Below are 22,469 nucleotides of genomic sequence, written 5' to 3'. Positions count from 1 at the left end.
GGTCGGGGAGACATTACCTCGGCCTGGGTTTATGTGGGGACAGGCAGTACATATCCCTTTATGCAGACAATTTGCTCATGTTTCTAGCCAATGCAGAGGAGGCTCAGCACGGGGCAATGGCCCTATTGCACGCATTCGCCGAGGCATCGGGGCTGCGTGTGAACTGGGCAAAGACCTGCCTGTTCCCCGTGGTCCCGTCAGAGACAGAGCTCGACCAGGTAGAGGGCATTAGGTGGGAACCTCGATGCTTAATTTATCTTGGCACCAATATCTATCATACGCAGGAGGCCCTGTTGAAGGGCAACATATGCAGGGCCATGCATGGACTTTGGGGTAGCCTGTCGTTTTGGGGCACTCTGCCACTCTAGGTGGCTGGTCGGGTGGCACTTCTGAAGATGGTGGCCCTCCCCCGGTTATTGTATTATTTCAGGACACTGCCAAAATGGATACCGGGCTCAATATTTAAGCAGCTTTGCTCCATGGTAGGAGGATTTCTGTGGGGGAGTGGTAGGGGGCGGGTGGCACTGGCTACAATGATGTGCCCAAGAGCGGATGGTAGATGGGCGGTTCCGTACATTGAATTATATTAAATGGCAGCTAAACTGCAATGGCTTACCCAGACGGTGGCAAGGGAGTTCAGGGGCCCGGATTTTCCAGAGGGCCGATGGATCCCGCGGCATATATTGTCCTTCACTATGCTTCAGCAATGGCTGCGCCTGGGGTCATTTTCCCACGTGGAGCGGACACTGAGGCTGTGTTGGAATCGGAGCCAACGTAGAGGTGGAATTGCCCGCCCCTGTGCTCCGGAAATCCCATTGGGTATGTGCACCACCCTGCCGCATGGGAGAGATTGGACCGCCTTGGCTTAATGGGAGGAGAAGGGGGTACAGGTAGTGGCAGACTTATATGAGGATTGTGCTCTCTTGCCCTACCAGACCTTGCAGGATAGGTATGGCCTTCCTAGGGGGGATTATTTGTTGCATTCGGCCCTGGTATCGGCGATTCAACGCCATTGGAAGGAAGGACTAGTAGAACCAAAGATGTCTATGGTATGCCAGTATGTTGTGATGGCAGCGGGAACCATTAAAGCTAATATGTGCCTGTATAGGCGTATGGTGAGCGAGGGAACTAAGCCATTGAGCAATTTGCAAGGCAATGGGAGGCGGACATCGGTAGGGAGATCCCTGAGACGGCATGGTCCCAGATAGTAGAGAGAGCGTGGAAGAGTACGCGAAATGCTAGGTTCCAACTGGTTCATTCTTTTATACTATATAGGGCGTATTTAACCCCTGCTAAGATCAATAGACATTTTAATGTGAACACAGCTCATTGCCCGCACTGTAAGCCACAGCTCATTCCCCGCGCTGTAAGCTGGAGGGGACGGAATTTCACCATATGATGTGGGGTTGCCCGCAATTGGGAACATACTGGAAAGAGGTAACTGAACTGCTCTGCGAAGTCACAGAAAGGAAGATAGAATCTGACATAGGGACGTGCTTGCTACATTGGTTTCCACATACTACCAAAACGAAGGTCTCGAGTAAGTTCTTGGACCTCGGATTACTACTGGCTAATAGGGATATAACAGCACATTGGAAATCAAAGAACGGCCCAACATTACACAGCTTTGCGGCTTCAGAGTGCTAAACGGGCCAACAATGATAAAGCGTTGGAAACTGCGAGGGCGTGGGAAGCCATAGTTGCATTGCTACAGACTCCAGAGGCAGACTCGGATAGTGGTTCGGTTCTAGAGGAGCAGACGGAGACTTCATGAACCATAAGGCTATTAGAGGAACCCCTGATATGACCAGGTTGTGCTATTGCGGGAAGGGAAGGATATAGAGTTGGGACGGACTGCCTAGTAAGTAATAGACTAAGTAATGTCGGGAAAGTTGTGGTACAATTTCAGCTCTGCTAGCTATATAGATTGGATGCACCGGTGGTAAGGGGTGGGAGGGGAGGGAAGCCGGAGGGGGTAGAATTGTCTATTTATCAATGTGGCATATGTTTAATTGACATTGGCTTACTTTGGCTAATAGTGGCGAACACTCCTCTGTGTGATTGTTGATTACTATAGCATTGGGAGCCCTGCAAGATGTGAGATATGGTTGTTAATGTAAATGCCATATAATTTATGCAGTGGGGGTGGTGGGAACAATGCCCAGAATGTCGGATGAGGTAGAGGGAACTGGAACCTATTCATGGTATGTAAAACTGTCAAGTGTTATTGGAAAATTCAATAAAATATTTTTTTTAAAATAGGGCTTGGCTCCTAACAGCTGGTGAATGTCACAAATACACTAGAATCTTACTGCTTTGTGTCTTTATTAATTTTCACGGGCAGTGACCACAATGGCAAAATGACTCCTCATTGTTTTACACAATTTTTTAATCATTGATCTTAGCTTGAGTCCTCTTGCTCTTTTTAATGGGCACAATCCTTCCTTGGTATTTTAGTACCTACTGGCTTTTCACTTTCAAAAGTTTGGGCATCAGTTAAGCCATTTGTTGAAGGGAAGATTGCCTCACTTTATAATGGGATAATAGCAACTGTTCAACCTTGCTCAATATTTCAATGTCTGATAGATTATCAATTTGACTGTAACACTGATGTGATCCCACTCATCTCATAGTATTTCTTCCACTATGTTTTGTTATAGGTTATAACAGGATGAGGCAGATAAACAATATTAAAAGTATGCACAAAATAAAATAGATACATCACAGATATTCAATCCATCATATCAAGAAATGCTGTACATTATCTAGTGACTGACATGCATTATTGTGATGCCAACAATTGACATTTATTGGTGCCACAATATTGCACTCAGAGTTTAGGCTACATACTCTGTAGCGGAATGAAGAGAAATTAATTGAAACTTGTGTTCATTAAGACCCTTCTATTTCAAGAAGGATATTGTATTGTGCCTAAGCAACATCATAAGATGGCAATGGGGTGGAAACAATCAGGTCCCTGCCATTCTCTCACACTTGAAGATGGCTGTCAGCCTCACTTATTTCTATCAAGATCAGGCATCCACAGATACCACTAAACACTGACCTGACATGGCCAAGGACTGTTGCCTAGCTAATCTAGTGCCGCAAGCAGTACTCTATGTATGAATGTATGTATGTAACTGCCACCTACCCAATCACCACTTTAGCTACTGTTCTCCTGTGCTTCTTATTGAAGCAGAATTCACTGATTAGCAGCACTTATTTTAAGAGACACTGTGATGAGACTGATCAACTGCACTTATGGCTACTCATATTTAAGATGACCCTCTTACTTACACGTACTAACGGTAATCAGTCAAGCACTGTCGCCACCTCTCATCACCTTTGTGTGGGATTATCTTTCCAAACTAAGAAGTGAACAACCATTTTGGTAGGATAATATTAGCTTACATTCTTCTGGTTCCTTACTTATGTAAAATGAGAGTCACCTTTGGGACATATTACCCTTATGAATAAAGACAAGAACCCCCTCTCATCCCAACTGTAATATCATCCTACCAAAACAGAATCAAAAAGTATTAAGCAAAAGTTTTACTTATCCATCTTTTCAGTATTGATACAGTGGTGTTGGGAGGAGCACACCCGATAATGGGGTTGCTAGATGGTGGATTTTTCAGGGATAAATGGTTGACTGGTGAAGCAGGAGGTGAGCCTCTCACCATTTCCAGGAGTGCGTAATTGCACAGTAGGCATGGTTGTTCTAAGTCCTTGGTTTATGTCTGTGGATAGGACTATCGAGGACTGAAGCCACTGCTGATGGAGGGGCTGTGGTGGATGAGTGGATGAGTGAGTATGTGTGTTACGAGGTTCAGCATTAGGTGACCTGATCTGGGTGGTGGATGCCCTGGAGTATGGGTACACTGTGCTATGGAGTGATGGGCCATTTTAGTGGGTTTTCAAAGTTTATATTTTTCAGCCTAGATGTCGTTTCGGTGGCACAGTTGCAAACTACAAGTGGTTGGACAGAGGTAGACTCCATACATGTTTGTGGCTTTGACCTCAACTTTTCTGCAACCTACCAGAGGCTGTGTTTTGATTTGGGTATTGGTCGGTAGGTCCACGAAGGATGGTGGTCATTGATTAATGGGGTCTTCTCCAATGGTGGAATGCCGAGGGATTTCACTTTGTTCATCAATTGTTACTGGAGTGACATGGTGTTTTGGTGAGTGAGGTGGGTCTTTGTAAGTAGTCCAACTGTGATTTCTGATTATGGAATATTTTCATGGAGTCAGATTGCAGGTGTCCCCATGGTTACACCTTGTCCCCAGGAGCCTATATGTTCCCCCATCTTGGGACTGATGATTGAGCTCACTCTATATGTTTTATTTCTTTGTACAGTGAAGAGCTTTGGAAGTTGGGCCTAAAGATCAGTTATGGTGCAATGGATTTGGACCCGGGGCCTAGTGCGGTGTAGGTTTTTCTACCAACATTAATGGAAGGGCTAACTAATGTAATTAAGCATGGACCAGGGCAGTGTCTCTGCAGTTGACAGACAGGTGATGATGTTGTTTGGGTTCTGGCCTTAAATGGCTATAGGGTGCCTTGTAAAATTGGGTGACCTTGAGTGATTTATGCCAAGGAATGAGGACATGTAGATTTGGTCAGGGAAGATGGTGGGCACAGCAGTTTATGCTTTTCCTCATTGACCTAGTTGGTGTTCATGTATGTTTTTATGAGGTTAGGAGCATAAGAGTGGTTGCAATTGGCTTGTGATGTCTACAACTGAATGCTGCTAGGTCAAATGCCTTTTTTCCCAGAGTTGTTTTTTCTTTAGTCCTATTGTTAAGTCCTTCTCATGACCAGCTGCCTCCTGGCTTCCTGAAAAAGTATATCTTGACATTTGCCTTGAAGGACACATTTTCAATTTGTTTGTGAGAGGACTATGTCATCACTTCCTAATGATAGGTATTGCTCCCTAGGCCTGTGTTCCATTAGCATGCCCTTCAATTGAAATTGGTTTCCCTAAAGTGACTCTATTGGACATTGAAAAGCCCCCTTTATGGCTCTTGAAAGCATGCATTTTTGGCTCAAGTTCAGCATAGCAGGCTTTAGATTTTTGTATTTCTACCTTAGCACACAAGCTGATCATACAAATCCAATAAAGGAATATGTGCAACATGAATTCCAGAGTGGAGCTATGTAGTCTGAAGTGGAACACCATGTGCTCCCTCCATAATGAGCATGACTACCAACACATCATTAGGATAACCTTGGTGCCAGCAATAAAGTTTATAGTAGTAATGTAGGCCTTTGTACCTCTCCATGCTGGGGATAGCTGCCTACAGGCCACTCTTACCTGTTTTAAATGTGGCTATCACTCACTGCCGACCAGATCCTTTGCCCATTCACATGGTACATGGATGTTGTATGTCCTTTGGTTGTAGATGAGAGAAAAGAGCATCTTTAATGCTTTCCTGGGGCATTATTCAATGGAAGGTCTAACACCTACAGGGTAACATTTAGTTAAGTGGGACCGTCTCCCTTTCATTTGTACCTTTGTTTGGGTACCTCTACTGCCAGGAGACTCCTAGCTCCATCCCACTTTTCTGTTTTCACCTTGCAATAAAAGGAATGGCTTAACAGGTTGACTAGGAAAAATGGCAAGAACTGCTGAGAGCTGATTTAAGAGCTGACTATTGCAAAACAACACAACTACATACAACTTTAGTGTTGGAAGTGGGGGTCTTTATCGCTCACTGCTGCCACCAAATGCTGGAGGCGGGAGTTCCTGACCCCCCTTAGTAGCTTGGCACGAGCAGCCAGGCTTATCTCCAAGGCACAAGTGTACATTATGTGCAACCACACTCACAGCAACTCAATGATGTCACCACAAATAGACTCCACACAAGTTTTTATAAAATGAGTATAATCTTTAAATAAGAAGTTATACGATATGACCGCACAATACAAACCCAACACATAAGAATGGGTAGTATTACTTCCGGTGGGTTGGTAGGTTCTTATCCCAACCACCGCTTCTAACCAACAGTTAAGTTCACTTCTAACCATTTCCAAAAGGTTAGGCACGTCATATTACTAGAATCTCACACGTTGCAAAAGAAAAGAAAATAAATACTGCAATGCGTAACGATATTCTCTTGTACTGTAAAACAGAGAAACAATGCCATAGGTAGAGCCACAGTCATGTACTTTACAATAGAAGGAATAATGCAATGTGTATCACTACCAGCATGCCCTGTACCAAGAAGAAACAAAGCAATGCGTCATGCTACAATCATGTACTGTGCAATGAAGAAATAATGCACTGCGCCACATTATAATCAGGCACTGTGCAATGAAGAAATAATGCAATTTGCCACGTAACAATCATGTACTCTGCAAGGGAAAAATAAACACTGTGCGTAGCGCACCAAGCATGTAGTTCATCAGGCACAAATTAGGTCAGGCATCATACGACAGTTCGATAGTTCATTACCAGCAATAATGCAAAGTGTAATACGACAGTTTAGGTGCTCCATTAACAGTGCCCCCAATATGGATCAATGATGACATAAAAGTAAAGCTTCTCACTCCAGCCCCAGTACTGCCCCTCCTTGGGCCAACATGAGCCCAGATCTGAGCTGAAGCAACAGGCTCATGCAGCTGACAGAAACGAGACGCAGAGAGAGTGTCCCTCCGGGACCGCACTCCACCCCAGGTGGTGATCCAGGTTACATGGGGTGGAGCTCTACTCTCCTGCTTCAGCGACTTGGGCCTTGATCCAGAACTCCATCAATGGGTACGGCAAGCTCGGGCCGGTGGCTCAGCTCCTCCAGGGCTGCCGGTCTGGGCCGCTGCTGTCTCACTCTGGGGGCCCAAGGACATGACCCTCCTTCTGGCAGTCTCAGTGAACGACACACAATTGATGGACGGAATGCAGAACAAATCAAAACATTCACCCCAGTCAAGAGATCTGGGTTAAATCCATCTTTCTTTTGCTCACCATGTCACCCCAGTTTAGACCTGGCCATATGCAAATCAGTCTTGACCCTGTGCCTCATAGGAACCGTCCAGCCCGAACTGCCAACTCTGGTCCTCCCTGGACCAGAAACAAGCATCCTAGGATCGGTTTCAGGGTTTCACCCCTCTTCAGCCAGGATAGCTTGATTTTCAGTGGCACAGTGAGCCCAGTCTCAGTGAACACCGAGACCCTCCATCAGCACTGTAGAGACTTACTTCGAATTTGGTGCACACACTACCCAGGCACTCCTCACTAGCACTTCTGGTTGCACCTCGGCACGTACTCTGCGCGTCCGAGACTCGCCTCATCTCTGGTGCTCACAATGACCTGGCGCTCTTCACCAACACCTCTGTTTGCACCTCAACATGCACCCTGTGTGTCTGAGTCTCACCTCTTCTTCCGGTGCACGCGATGACCAGGCGCTCCTTAACAATGCCCTGGCTGCACCACGACATGCACTCTGTCCGTCCGAAGACTCACTTCTTCACTCGGTGCATACCGCGACCAGGCACTCTTCACCAATGCCTTGGCTGCACCACGACACGCACCCTGCACGTCCGAGTCTCACCTCTTCTCCCGGTGCACACGATGACCAGGCACTCTTCACCAATGCCCTGGCTGCACCACAACATGCACTCTGCACGTCCGAGTCTCACCTCTTCTCTCGGTGCACATGATGACCAGGTGCTCTTCAACAATGCCCTGGCTGCAGCACAACACACACTCTGCGTGTCCGAGACTCACTTATTCATTTGGTCACACAACGAACAGGCGCTCCATACCAATGCCTTGGTTGCACCATGACATGCACTCTGCAACTCCGAGTCTAACATCATCTCCCTGTGCACACAACGACTAGGCGCTCCTCTCCAACGCCTTGGCCTGCACCACGACACGCACCCTGCACGCCCGAGACTCAGCTTACTCCTGCATGCCCACGATCACAAGGCACATTAATTTTCTGAGCCCTCTCACCCAAGATTGAATTGCAAATGGCTGGAGTGGCTTAGTGGGTGCAAAAAAGGATTAATTTGGATGATGCACCATTTAGTTACCAGTGACTGAATTTAATAGAAAGATCCCACCCGTGCCCTTTTGTTTTTCCATGTGAGATGTTCTGAGTATGAAGGGTATTCCCAGAACTAGAACTCGTGCTCTGGTTGCAGTATGACTTAAGCTGCTTCTCACTGAGGAAGGAGGCCCTTTAGGGACGACACCAGTTCGGGGTTACTTGTGTTCTCATTTAGGTGGGATCTGACCTATTAGTTCAGACTGGACTGCTCCTATTAGAACATGACTATGTATGTTTTGAATATGTCCAGCCTCAATCTGTATAAGCATTTTGGGCTATTTGATCAATTGGTTTGAAACTCAGAATTGTTTCCAGCGGCTGAGAATAATTCAAACATTTCATTCATAAACTTTTTCTTTAGTGATGTCTTGGCAGGGGCGTCTATGATGAAATAAATATAGTCTTGAAAACTGGGTAACGTTTCTGCTGGAAGCAGAATTGCTTTGTTGGATGTCTATATTTTTAAAGGCATGATTAGTACCTGTGGAGAGTGAAAAATTGTTACCCGAGGTAATTGTCTTAATGAAGACAGTGCAGAAAACACGTTCCTTTTAGTACTTGCACCTCGAGGCCTAAACGTCCACCAAGGTACAACGATTCGGAATACAGATTGTCACTTCCACGCACGCCTTCCAGTCTACCTTAATGAGATTATAAGGGAAAGGTTTCAAATACTTTTTTCTCTTTTACTAGACGAAAGGGAATAATTGACAGTTTGGTACATAAGCGATTTGTGTTCACTTTTATCATACACTTACTAATTTATCAAATGCAATAACTTGTAAAAGCAAAGTTGTACTCAGAATTAAACCCAAGTCTGAAATACTTTCACAGGCGTGTGCATTTAATATACTCGCTGTTGTTTATTTTCGTTTTCATTTTTAGATTGATATTATATATTTTTTAGAATGTGAATTATGGAAGCATTTTCAACAGAAAATGCCACGTCTACCTTATCTAGATTCAACAAAAGACCAGGTGAACATCACAATCCCTGTGACCCCAATAGCATCACAGGGTTGATCTCTTGTCCAGTTTTTCACCCCTCAGCAGCTTCCTATTGGCTACAGAGGGGCTAAGGTGAGTGCAATGGCTGGAAACTATAGAAAGTAAACGAGATTCTTGGGGCGGCATTAGGAGTGTTCATTCGAAAGGGGCTTGCAATTCCAGTTACTGTCAAGTCCACTGGGTGGTCCTTTGTGCTACTAGCCGAGTCAGGAATGCCTGAAGGTACCCCCCTGACTCGGCTAGCTATTAAAGCTCAGAGTTAGTACCACGGAGGCCTGATACAAGGAAGGTGACAGGGAAAGGTCAAGTGGAAGGAGACTTGAAATAATTAGTTTGAAAGTTACGTCCAGCGCATCTCCAGCTCCTGAAAACTTCTGTATATTACGTGATAAATAGTCCATATTTACCTCAGCGACTGACGTAAACTCATAAATAGCAAGCTCTGTATGTTCAAAAGGCACCCTCGCTTACGAATTAAACAGATATACAAATACATGTATGCTGTATGGCCCTCAGATCAGTTTTTAAGACCTGTACTATTTCAGAACGATATTGCTGCCCCTTTAACACCGCCATCATGAATTAGATTGAGAGCTTGCTTTACTGATTGCATCTAAAGATAAACGTGTTTTTAAGCAATGTGCATATATTATAGAGTAGTTAGTGATTTCATGCGGTCGATCTAGTCCTTCTTATTTCAATATGCAGCCCTGACTCTCAATTTATAAGAAAACCGACGCTGACTGTATCAAGTAAAACAGTTGTGTAATCTACTGACTTGAGAGCAATTAGCGCATGCTGAAGTAGGGAAACGTTAATGCCTGCAAGAACACATAGGTGATGGGGGTCATGTTTAATCTGTTACGGTATTCTGTTGCCAGGGTATCTCGTTTAATTAACAAAGTAATAGTGACAAGATTGCGCGGTTTTTATCTTGAACTGTAGATTAAACCCACTTGCTGAATGTACTGGGGATTCCCAAACTCGTGTTCTTGCCGCCCTCCCCCTTTTGCCGCCCTAGGCAGCCCCCTCGTCCTGCCTAATGGTAGAAACGGCCCTGTGGCATACAGAGAGAACAGGGAGAGTGGGCGGTGTTTCTCGAGGAGAGGGGGGAGTGGCTTGCCCACTGTTGTTACTACTGACTGTTTGGGCGGCCTCAGGCTGCCCAAACAGTCAGTATGAACTACAGTGGGCAAGCCACTCCCCCCTGCCCTCGAGAAACACCGCCCACTCCCAACCGGGAACTTCAGCTTTCTCGCCGTGCGAGAAGGCAGAAACATTACCATTTATGTTTCTGCCTTCTCGCACTGCGAGAAAGCAGGGGGGCGGCGCCCAAACGCCCTTATAGAGGAGTCGACACTGAAGGCAAACATACCAATCATGGCCAACCAATTACCATTAAACTTTACATAGGGAACACTTGTACTTTGTTATTGATCAGCAGTCGCAAAGTACCCAAAGCATCTAAATTTGCAACTCTATGTCAGGAAAACGGTCTAGGGGGAAAGCAAAAAGTTTAGGGAACTTTAGCCAAAAAGGCCAAGTCCTACGTTTAGGATAGGGCAGAAATGTGTAGCCAGTGTAGCAAAATTTCCCTACCAGAATCTGGGGTTTCAAACTGATAGAGAATTGTGTTCCATTGAAGGGGCATCCATTGTCATCTCCATTTGCCAGTTTCGGCATCGGAACCTGGGGAATTTCAACAATGTGCCACGAAAGCTGACTTGGAGCTTTCGTACTATGTAGGAGCTGACTGACTGCTGAGAAGAGGCATTGGAGCTGTCTTTGCATGTGGGAGACATTACCTAGAAAAGGAGAAGGAAGATGAGACAGTGGATGTACTCTGACCCAGCACTGTATTCCAGGGAGGACATGCACAGCTCACAATTATGGATTTGGTCTGGGTGGCCTAGGTGTCCTCACCGTGGGTGCTGTACCTTAGAATTTCTGGAAGCTGTTTGGCATTCCCAACGATTAACAACATGCTCAGTGGCTGACTTCACTATCAGAAACTATAATCTATAAGCATCAGGCACTGATGACCTTATGAACGTTATTCTCAGCTGCATCAAAACATACTGTGCCAAGGAGGAAGGTAGTCCCTGTGTACATATGACGACATCATTTGATGCCTTTCTTACCACTGAAATATGGTGGACTCACAGATTTATTTGGGCGGGTGCTGCTGTTTGGGCCTGAGGAAGGACGTTGAGAAGCATGACTCACCAGATCAGAAACACTGTGATTGTTGCATAGCCGCTCCACCTTCAAAACTATCCCTGCCTACACTCACCTGATATGCATTACACTAAGTGAGGATGTGAGTCCTTCCCAAGTAATAAGTCACAAAATCCAGTTAGGCCCAACACACAAATTCAATAAATGAACCTGGGCTTAACCCCTGATATTTGTGGTACAGAGGTAACAAGTATTGCTGGGCGTAGTTTGCGAAGTACCGCTACGTGAAGCTACGCAAAGTGCACTTCACACTACCCGAGCTACGCGTAGCACTACGCGAACGGCGTAGTACCCTGTTTGCCCTGTGCAAGATGCCGTTTTCAATGATTGCACAGTGCGGACAAGCATCCGGCACTGTGCAATCATTGAAAATGACATCTTGCACAGTGCGAGCTGTACGCTTGAGTAGATTTTTACTCGAGCGGCAGCTTTCTCAACACGGACTGGTAGTTTCTCATTGCGAGCAGTCGTGAGCATACGCGACCACTCGCAATGAGAAACCTGACCTCCCCGCGTTGAGAATCTCGCCAGGAGGTTTATTTTCCAAGCTCGCGATCGGCAACTTGATGTTGCTGATCGTGAACGAGGAAAAAGTCTCGCCAGGATGTCATTTCGCTTTATTGCGGTCGCCAACTTGACCGCGAGCAAGCAAAAATGACCGCTGCACTACGCTACGCATGTTTGCACTGTGCTACGTGCAGTTCGCGTAGTGCGAAGTAGCGCAAACTTCGCAAACTACCCGAGCGTAGCGTAGTGCTTTGCCCAGGGTTAATAACAAGGCCCAACACACAAGTTCAATAAATAAACCTGGGCTCAACCCCTGATATTTATGGTACAGAGATAACATGCTTAACTTAAAGAAAAGCATTTAAAGTATTTAGCAGTACCCAAACAATAAAAAGTGAGAACACAATAGAAAAAAACCCACAACCAATTTCTAAAATACAAAAAAACGCAATAGAAACAAACTAGACCAATACAACTTAAATCAAATAAGGGTGATCCCAATATAGGAATTTTTAAGGTTTTAAGACAAAACCGCCAAGCCAAAGTATCGCACCAATAAGAAATCACAATTCATGATCGACCCTGACTACGGTGCAATTTCAAATGCAGAAGGAACCGATGATGGACGGAGTGCTGCACAAATCATTCACCCCCAGTCACAGATCTGGGTTTAATCCATTGTTTTTTTGCTCATCATGCCACCCCAATTTAGACCCATCCATATGCAAATCACTCTTGACCCAGCTTCCCAGGGGAACAGTCCAGCCTGAACTGGCCTGGTTTTGGGGTATCACCCCTCATAAACCAGGCTAGCTTAAATTCAGTGGTAGAGTAAGCACAGGACCCACATCTGGGCATACACTTCCAACTTAGGGCACCAAATGCACAAAGAACAGATGATGGATGGAATGCTGAACAAAACAAGTATCCACATCCAGTCACAGACCTCAATCAGTCTCATCCTTTGCCTCCCCTGATAAACCCACATCACGCACTACCTCAGGAAACTCCACTGGCTCACAGTGATGCCAATTCAAGCTGCTGAGTCACACACATAAGGCTCTGCACAACCATGGACCTGCCTACATTAACCACTGCGTGAACGTATACCAACGATTGAGAAGACTAGGCCCTGCCTCCCTTTTACTTGCCCATAGTCCCCGCATCTACCGAGGCAGAAGTGGAGGACTCTCCTTCACCCGTGTTGCAGCAAAGACTTGGAACACCCTCCCCACACACCTCTGGACCATCACCATTACTTCTAAAATTCCAAATGGCCCTCAAGAGCTGGCTGTTCGAATAAGTCTACAGGACATGCAAGCACCTGGCTACCCTATTGGGTGATTAACTGCGCTTTATAAATCCTGATTGCTTGAAAGATCTGGGTTTGAATCACAGTTTTTATGCTCACCATGCCACGCCAGTTTTGACCCATCCATATGCAAATTAGTCTTGACCCCGCCCCCGTGGGAACAATCCAGCCTGAAATGCCAGGTCAGGCACTCCCTGGATCCTGGAAACAAGAATCCTGGGACAATTTTCAGGGTATCAGCCCTCATCAGCCAGACTATCTTGAATCCAGTGGCACAGTGAGCACAAAACTCATGTCTGGGCATACCCTTTCCACTTCGGGTGACACATGCAAAAAGAACAGATGATGGTCAGAATGCTGAAGAAATCAAACATTCACCCTCAGTAACAGATCTGGGTTTAAGCCATATACAAATCAGTCTCAACCCTGCTCCCCAATGGAATAGTCTACTCCAAACTGCCAGGCCAGGTCCTCCTTGTATCAGAAGCAAGCATCATGGGAGCAGGTTCAGGGTCTATTTAACAACGAGGAGAAAATCGGTCTGATCAGTGTGACTGTAAAACCTCCAATGCTAAGACATACCCAATTCACCGGTTATACATAGCTTGTTTAATACCTGGCTAGAGACTGATTTCCATCAGCCCACCCATTTGGCGGAGCATCGTCATCTGGAAAGACTGAGAGAGGAAGGTCATACGTATCCAATGTTGCTCCAAGGCTAACATACATGGGTACTGAACCCTGTGCTCTCAGAAGATCTCAAACACAGCAGTGATGGACAGAATGTGGATCAATGTCACACATTCACCCCAGTCCAAAGATCTGGGCCCAAATCCATCGTTTTTCCACTCCACACCACCCTGGGTTAGACAATGGCGATATGCAAATCAGCGCTGACCCTGTGCCCCATGGGAACAGTCCAGTCCGAACTACAAAAGCCATGTCCTTCCCAGAACGGAATCAAGCATCTGAGGACCGGCCCGGTTTCGAGGTAACACCTCTCATCAGCCCGGCTAGCTTGACTCCAGTGGTGTGGAGTGCCTGGGACTCACGTCTGAGCATCCCCAGTACACTTAGAGCGGTAATTGCAAACACAGCAGTGATGGACAGAATGTGGATCAATGTCACACATTCACCCCAGTCCAAAGATCTGGGCCCAAATCCATCGTTTTTCCACTCCACACCACCCTGGGTTAGACAATGGCGATATGCAAATCAGCGCTGACCCTGTGCCCCATGGGAACAGTCCAGTCCGAACTACAAAAGCCATGTCCTTCCCAGAACGGAATCAAGCATCCGAGGACCGGCCCGGTTTCGAGGTAACACCTCTCATCAGCCCGGCTAGCTTGACTCCAGTGGTGTGGAGTGCCTGGGACTCACGTCTGAGCATCCCCAGTACACTTAGAGCGGTAATTGCAAACACAGCAGTGATGGACAGAATGTGGATCAATGTCACACATTCACCCCAGTCCAAAGACTGGGCCCAAATCCATCGTTTTTCCACTCCACACCACCCTGGGTTAGACAATGGCGATATGCAAATCAGCGCTGACCCTGTGCCCCATGGGAACAGTCCAGTCCGAACTACAAAAGCCATGTCCTTCCCAGAACGGAATCAAGCATCCGAGGACCGGCCCGGTTTCGAGGTAACACCTCTCATCAGCCCGGCTAGCTTGACTCCAGTGGTGTGGAGTGCCTGGGACTCACGTCTGAGCATCCCCAGTACACTTAGAGCGGTAATTGCAAACACAGCAGTGATGGACAGAATGTGGATCAATGTCACACATCCACCCCAGTCCAAAGATCTGGGCCCAAATCCATCATTTTTCCACTCCACACCACCCTGGGTTAGACAATGGCGATATGCAAATCAGCGCTGACCCTGTGCCCCATGGGAACAGTCCAGTCCGAACTACAAAAGCCATGTCCTTCCCAGAACGGAATCAAGCATCCGAGGACCGGCCCGGTTTCGAGGTAACACCTCTCATCAGCCCGGCTAGCTTGACTCCAGTGGTGTGGAGTGCCTGGGACTCACGTCTGAGCATCCCCAGTACACTTAGAGCGGTAATTGCAAACACAGCAGTGATGGACAGAATGTGGATCAATGTCACACATTCACCCCAGTCCAAAGATATGGGCCCAAATCCATTGTTTTTCCACTCCACACCACCCTGGGTTAGACAATGGCGATATGCAAATCAGCGCTGACCCTGTGCCCCATGGGAACAGTCCAGTCCGAACTACAAAAGCCATGTCCTTCCCAGAACGGAATCAAGCATCCGAGGACCGGCCCGGTTTCGAGGTAACACCTCTCATCAGCCCGGCTAGCTTGACTCCAGTGGTGTGGAGTGCCTGGGACTCACGTCTGAGCATCCCCAGTACACTTAGAGCGGTAATTGCAAACACAGCAGTGATGGACAGAATGTGGATCAATGTCACACATTCACCCCAGTCCAAAGATCTGGGCCCAAATCCATCGTTTTTCCACTCCACACCACCCTGGGTTAGACAATGGCGATATGCAAATCAGCGCTGACCCTGTGCCCCATGGGAACAGTCCAGTCCGAACTACAAAAGCCATGTCCTTCCCAGAACGGAATCAAGCATCCGAGGACCGGCCCGGTTTCGAGGTAACACCTCTCATCAGCCCGGCTAGCTTGACTCCAGTGGTGTGGAGTGCCTGGGACTCACGTCTGAGCATGAGATCTCAGCCATAGTAATTAATCAAGATATGTGGAAACTGATGGAGTGCAGTGCAGGTGATAGAAGTGTGTGAAATAAAAATGACTAAGAGGACAAAAAATATGTTTATTGGAGATTGTCCTAATGCCATCTACTAAATACCGCCTGATAGATTGGGAACATTTGTACTATCTATTGGCAACAAGTGAGGTCGACATGTTTCAGCCGTATAGCTTCCTAGCTCGGCTTTCTTCAGGACCTTGTGAAAATGCTGTGCTACTGCAAAAAAGAATTTGTGGTGAAAGAAAATCATCCAGTTTATTAATCAAAAGGAAATAGATCAGTGGTTTATTACCACCCTACCAGACATGTATTCCACGTGTATGTAGTTAGAGAACTATTTCTTCATTCCTGAAAAAAAGGTATTGATATCAGGAAAAAAGAACACAAGCTTGAAATGGTGAACAAAACATATATTCAAAGCATGGAGGTAAAACAAGTCACTCGGTCGATAATACACTGTAATCGACTTTTGCCCATTCGATTCATAATTCTGATTGGGAAATTCAATTTTTAAACATTCAAAAAATACTCACCCAGCTTTCTGTGGGAGTAAGCCTCACCTCACCTGGCAACTGCTCGGTGGCTGAGGCCCCGCTCTATTGGTAAAAAGAGGACAAAGGGGCAAGGGGTGATCGTGTCATCCATCACATATACCCCTGGTATGCTCTCAAATTCAATCTATTAAACCTAAATCAACAACGACCATTGACCGCGAGATTCAACACCGTTGGCGGAGTTGCAGACAGGCATCAACTACATTGATAACCTCGTATATGTATGATGATTCAACCAGGGTCTAATTCACTGTTGTAATATCATATACCCATTAAAACCCAGTGGGCATAATCTAAGTTTGAAAAAGGTGACCCTTATTGGAATAACCCTATGTCAATAATTGGTTCACAATTGTAATCAAAGGATGAGTCATGATGTTATATACCAATCAATGTTACATCTATCATTAAAGTGTATTTAGGATGCCTAGTTTGGTGGTTATAAACATTAAACAAGAAGCCCATGCAACAGAAGAATGTACTTTGATAATACTGAGCATGGCTCTTGTCAAGAGAACTTGGTCAAAGATCAAGTAAATGTAATTAAAAACGTAGTTAGAAACCAACAAAACACATGGTCTACTCACCTATCCGTCGGTACCTCTTCGTGGTCTGCGAGCTGTGTGGGAGGTACCGAGGATAGTTGCTGACCTCTCTTTATAGTGACGCTAATTGGCTTGATGGCAGTCATTCAGGCAATTAACCAACCGAGTCATGCGGTATATTAGTTAAATCGTCACCTATTTGTAACGCGCTTGTTCATTCAAACCTAGAAAAGAGCCTCGCGTCAACCACAGACGATATCTTAGTTAGAAATGAATCGGCTCTTGCTGCGTATGCGCCTACCTAGCACAGCGGTCTTTAGAAATGCCGGACTAGTGACTAACTGCGTCCTAGGGAGACACTACATTCGCGCGCATGCGCATTTATAGATTACCCATTCTAGCGTGCGTATGTATGATCATATACAGCCGCGAGATTGGTAGCGGCAGAACAAGTCGTACATCGAAGATCTTGACGGGAGGGTTAGAAGATATTAATTTTATTCATTCTCCGAAGATTGTTCAAAGGATGTGTGTCATGCCAACTCGTTGAGTTGAAAACGAGAAGTGAAAATTATAATAATGTGGGCAACATTGACCATGTATGTGTAAGATATTAGTGGCAAAGTTATTGGTAATGGATGCTGGGTACAGATTAAATATGCATCTAGATGTATTATACTTATAGCAGAGAGACCAATATATGTCGTATACTGTAATATCTTATAGTGATCAGATTGCATATAATCACTACTTCAACTCTGATATCCATAAGTTGAAAATCTTAAAAATATTAGAAATATATTACGGGGGAATGGTAGACCTATAGTGGTGTCCAATCTTACAGACAATACTTTTAGTCAATACCCTATGTCGGTCTCTGTAGTGTATGTACCCTACTCAACCTGACAGAATCTGGCAGCTGATGTTTCTTTGATTTACATTACATTTCGAATAAATGCTGGTTCCAGGCAAGTGTACTTTTGCTAAAATTCAGAAATCATAAACAGCTCACACCTGGACCCACGGAATGGTATGATTAGACCCTCTGTCTCTGTTTTCAATTTAAAAATCCATCTTTGTTCCCGAATAAACAGAAACCTGGAGACATCGGTTACATGCTGGGGAATCATGGGATGTTCAAGGATCACCCATCTCATATCACCTGCTAGATGTTTAGCACTCAAAAAATGCTTGGTCAGACGTGTAGATTGCTTATTACAGCGTATAGTGCTTTTGTGCTCACTAATGCGTAACTTAATTTTACGAGTAGTGTTGCCCACATACCTCAATGAACACGGGCATGTGATCAAGTAGATCAAGCATGCAATGATAATGCCCTTATTGAAAAAGGCTGGAGCAGACACTGCCAACTTGTCTAACTTTAGACCAATTTCTCTGCTTCCTATCCTATCAAAGATCCTGGAAAGGCATATCAATACACAACTCACACATCTAGTGGAGAGCACTGGCTTTTTACATCCGTCCCAGTCAGGCTTTAGAGCCCATCATTCGACTGAAACCACACTCCTAGGAGTTACCAAGAGCATACGACACAGTGTCGATCGCGGAGAAACATCCGCTCTTATCCTTCTCGATCTAAGTGCGGCGTTCGACACTGTGTCTCACTCCATCCTCCTTGCGACTCTTCGGTCCCTAGGAGTAGATGGTGCGGCTCTTGCCTGGATAGCCTCTTTTCTAAGAGACCGCACTTTCCAGGTGTTTTCTGCCTCTGCTTCTTCTATAACTTATCCTTCTGCGTACGGTGTGCCTCAGGGGTCAATACTCAGCCCCGTATTATTTAATATTTATGTAAGACCTCTGGCCACTATTGTGGAGGAGGCAGGTCTAACACTGTACTCTTACGCCGACGACACACAGATCATTTTTTCTCTCTGTAACAAAGAGTGCAATAACACCTCTGCTCTAAAAGAAGGTCTGATCCGTGTCTCGAAATGGATGAAGAGTAATTTTTTGAAGCTCAACGGTGACAAAACCGAGGTTGTGATACTGGGCAGAAATAAAGACCTCTGGGGCCCCCACCATTGGCCCTGCGACATGGGACCCACCCCGCAACCGGTAACCGTAGTCCGCAACCTCGGGTTTCTCATTGATGAGAAACTCACAATGAGACAGCAGGCGGTAAAGGTGGCATCCATCTGTTTCGCCACCTTAAGATGGCTACAGAAGATCCTGTGGATGTTGCCCCTTACCACACGAAGAACGGTAGTCCAGGCCTTGGTTGTTTCCCGCCTGGACTATGGCAATGTCCTATATTTGGGATCCGATCAAACAACCATAAAAAAACTTCAGGTTGTACAAAACGCTGCTGCCCGTCTTCTCTGCAATGTCCCTAGAAGATCTTCTGCTTCTACAGCGCTTCGTGACCTGCATTGGTTAAAAATTCCTAACAGAATTAAATTCAAAGCTTTGTGTCAAGTTTTTAAAATCAAACACGGCTCAGCCCCTAAATACCTCCAGAATTTTATCCAGGCCTATAAGCCCAGTCGAACTTTAAGATCAGCACTTCATGGTGACTTTTCCATTCCCAGATTTAGACTGGCTAAAATGGGAGGTCGTTCCTTTTCTCATTTAGGCCCAAAATTCTGGAACACTCTTCCTGTCTTTTTAAAGACAGAAACTAATCTTTTTCATTTCCGCAAAGGACTTAAAACCTGGCTTTTCCAGCAGTAAATAATGTATAGCCTTGTAAATATCAGCTCGCAAGTCTTTCTTCTTTAGTCTATCCCTGAGCGCCGGGAAACCCACTGCGGGTAGCTGCGCGCTTTAGAAGTTTAAATAAATAAATAAATAAATAGAGCACACGGTCCGTGTTGCAATTTGTATGATTCCGCAGAATCCATGGATGGTCAGTTTCAATATCTACAGATTCCGTTTTCATGGTCCGAGGGCAGACACTACACAAACCAGGTTCAGGGTATCACCCCCTCGCCAGGCTAGCTCCAATCCAGTGGCACGGTGAGAATGGGACCCACATCAGGGCAAACACTTCCCATTTAAGACGACAGAAGCAAAAAGAACAGATGATTAAATCAAAAATTCACCCCAGGTGACAGATTTGGGTTTAAACCATGGTTTTCTTGCTCACCACGCCTCCTCAGTTTGGACCCAGCCATCTGCAAATCAGTCTTGATCCTGCTCCTCATGGGAATAGTCAAGCCCAAACTACCAGGCCAGGTTCTCCCCTTACCACTTAGCGCAACAAAGGAAAAAGGAACAGATGATGGACAGAATGCTGAAAAAATCGAACATCCACCTCCATCACATATCTGGGTTTACTTTTGTGCTTTTTTGCTCACCACGCAAACCCAATTGGACCCAGCCACATCCATCATATTCAGGTCTCCTGTGATCGAATAGAGGTCAGATACATAGGCTTGGGCAAAATTGTACTTACGTTAGTATAGTTGGTATCATTTAGGTAATGTTCTGCCACAAAATTCAAACAAAATTACAGCGATTAAAGATGATGCCACATACTGTATATTTCGGGGTGAAATGTTATTGTGAGACTGACCATTCGGAAGTTTTCTAATGTAAGCAGCATTTCACGTAGATAAATGTACCCTTTCAGATTATTTGAGTAGTTTTGAGCACGAAACTACAATTCCAAATGTGGGCAGCAGTGTTTTGAATGTGAGTTGCAGTTCCTTGAACATGGGTGGATAAAAACATTTCAGGTAGATTTGTTACTCAGGAGGACAGTTCTGGTAATTTGTGAGTGCAAAACTACAAATTCGAACCCAAGTGGGAGAGTTTTTTTTTTAAATTAGTGACTATAAATCAACTCAAAATAACTTTTCCAAGTAGAATTTTTTTCCCCAACAGACTGTTTGGATAATTTTTTGAGTGCAAGAAGCATTTTGCGTGAATACATGTAACTGTGTGAAATTCTGTGCAATCACACTACAGTAAAATACTTGAGTTTTGCACTCCCCTATAAATACCCCAAGGGGATTGCCTTGGTGAAAACTTTTCCTTCTGAATGAATCTCTGAAATGAAAGTCAAAATGCTCCGATGGGGCATGCTGCAGCCTGTATCTGGTGTAGTCCTCTTATCTTTAGATAGCCACTGGAAGTCCCACTGAAGACGGTTGTTTTGGTGGGGTAAACCCAGAGTAGGAAAACAAAAATTTCACGCCCAACATAGTCCTATTGCTGAATGGAAACCTTTTGTACCTTCATTGACTCAAGATTTTTTACCTTTGGATGTAAACTTTTTTTATAGAGATCAAGCCCTCTAGTAATGAAAGCCTGATCTTGTATTCAATGAAGTACACTGCAAATCTGACACCTTTTCCGTGAGGTCCCGCTGTGGTCTTGGAAGTCTAAAAGGACCCAACTTTTCAGATTTTCGGGAGCAGCTCATCTTAGCCATCTGACAGGCTCCCAGGACTTAAGTAACATCACTTATGGCCAAGGCTCAATCCACACTCCAACCGGGGCCAGTTGCAATACTTCAGATGCGCTCTTAAAAAAAAGGCTCTTTCAGCTTCTTTAGTCCTTGTAGACACAAAAGACATCAACCAACTGACCCTTGAAGTCCAGTTCTTTGACATGGGTACAAGTTGGAGCAGATCCAGCCCTTCAGGTCTCTTCACATGTCTCAGACAGTAGGTGCAGTCGTTCTTCCATTTTTCCACAGGCTTCTGAGTGTTCTGAGGAGGGTACATTAGGGGGCCGTATTTATAGTTGGCACTGGCTAGTGGGTGCGATTTACTTCTGCCTCCTCCCTAACAAATGGGTTGGATATTCCCAGGAGCAACATTACCCACTTTTTCAGCAGTTTGTGTTTGGTCCACTCCAGACAATCCCCCACTGCACCTTACTTCTGAAATGTGAGATGGTAAACCCTTTCTCCCTTGTGCATAGCCTGTGTGTTCGTGCAAAGGCGAGCCCAGGAAAAGGAAAAGTCGCCTTTTCAGTGGTCTCTAGTCAGGGTGTGTGGGTTGCTCCACTCTCACTGAGTATGGAGCCAGCCTGTTTGGGGAAACAAATGTTTGCTTCTCCAGGTCGCACCTTACATTTCTTGGTTAAAAGATGGGTCTCTTTACAAGATAATAAAGTTCCTGGATCTGCCCCAAAGCAGCTTCTGGAAGGATAACACAAATTAGCCTCTAGGAGCATTGAAAAAAAACTTTCTAAAACAACGTCACCTTTGAACTGGCATTTTAATTGCTACCAGAGGGGGAACTATTTTTGTACCTGGTCCAAAACCAGAGAAACAGAAGTAATATGTAATCTGTAACCCTGTTTCCTCATATGACAACCAAAGCCTTCTACAGTGCAAATAACTTTTAGGGGCTTGTCACTGCTGTGACATGGTAACATTACAATTCTACACGTCCCACTTTCAAATACTATGCACCTGACTTTGGGAGCTACAAAGCCTACAAAGCGGTGACATATTAATATTTAAAAGGTAGGTTTTTCCTTAGTTAAGAGGTTTATTTTGATAAATCAGGCTGGAGTCTTAAATTACAGCTAT

The sequence above is a fragment of the Lissotriton helveticus genome, chromosome 8 (genome assembly GCF_964261635.1).
Source record: "Lissotriton helveticus chromosome 8, aLisHel1.1, whole genome shotgun sequence".
NCBI classification, from domain to species: domain Eukaryota; kingdom Metazoa; phylum Chordata; class Amphibia; order Caudata; family Salamandridae; genus Lissotriton; species Lissotriton helveticus.
This window is presented reverse-complemented; position numbering follows the sequence as displayed.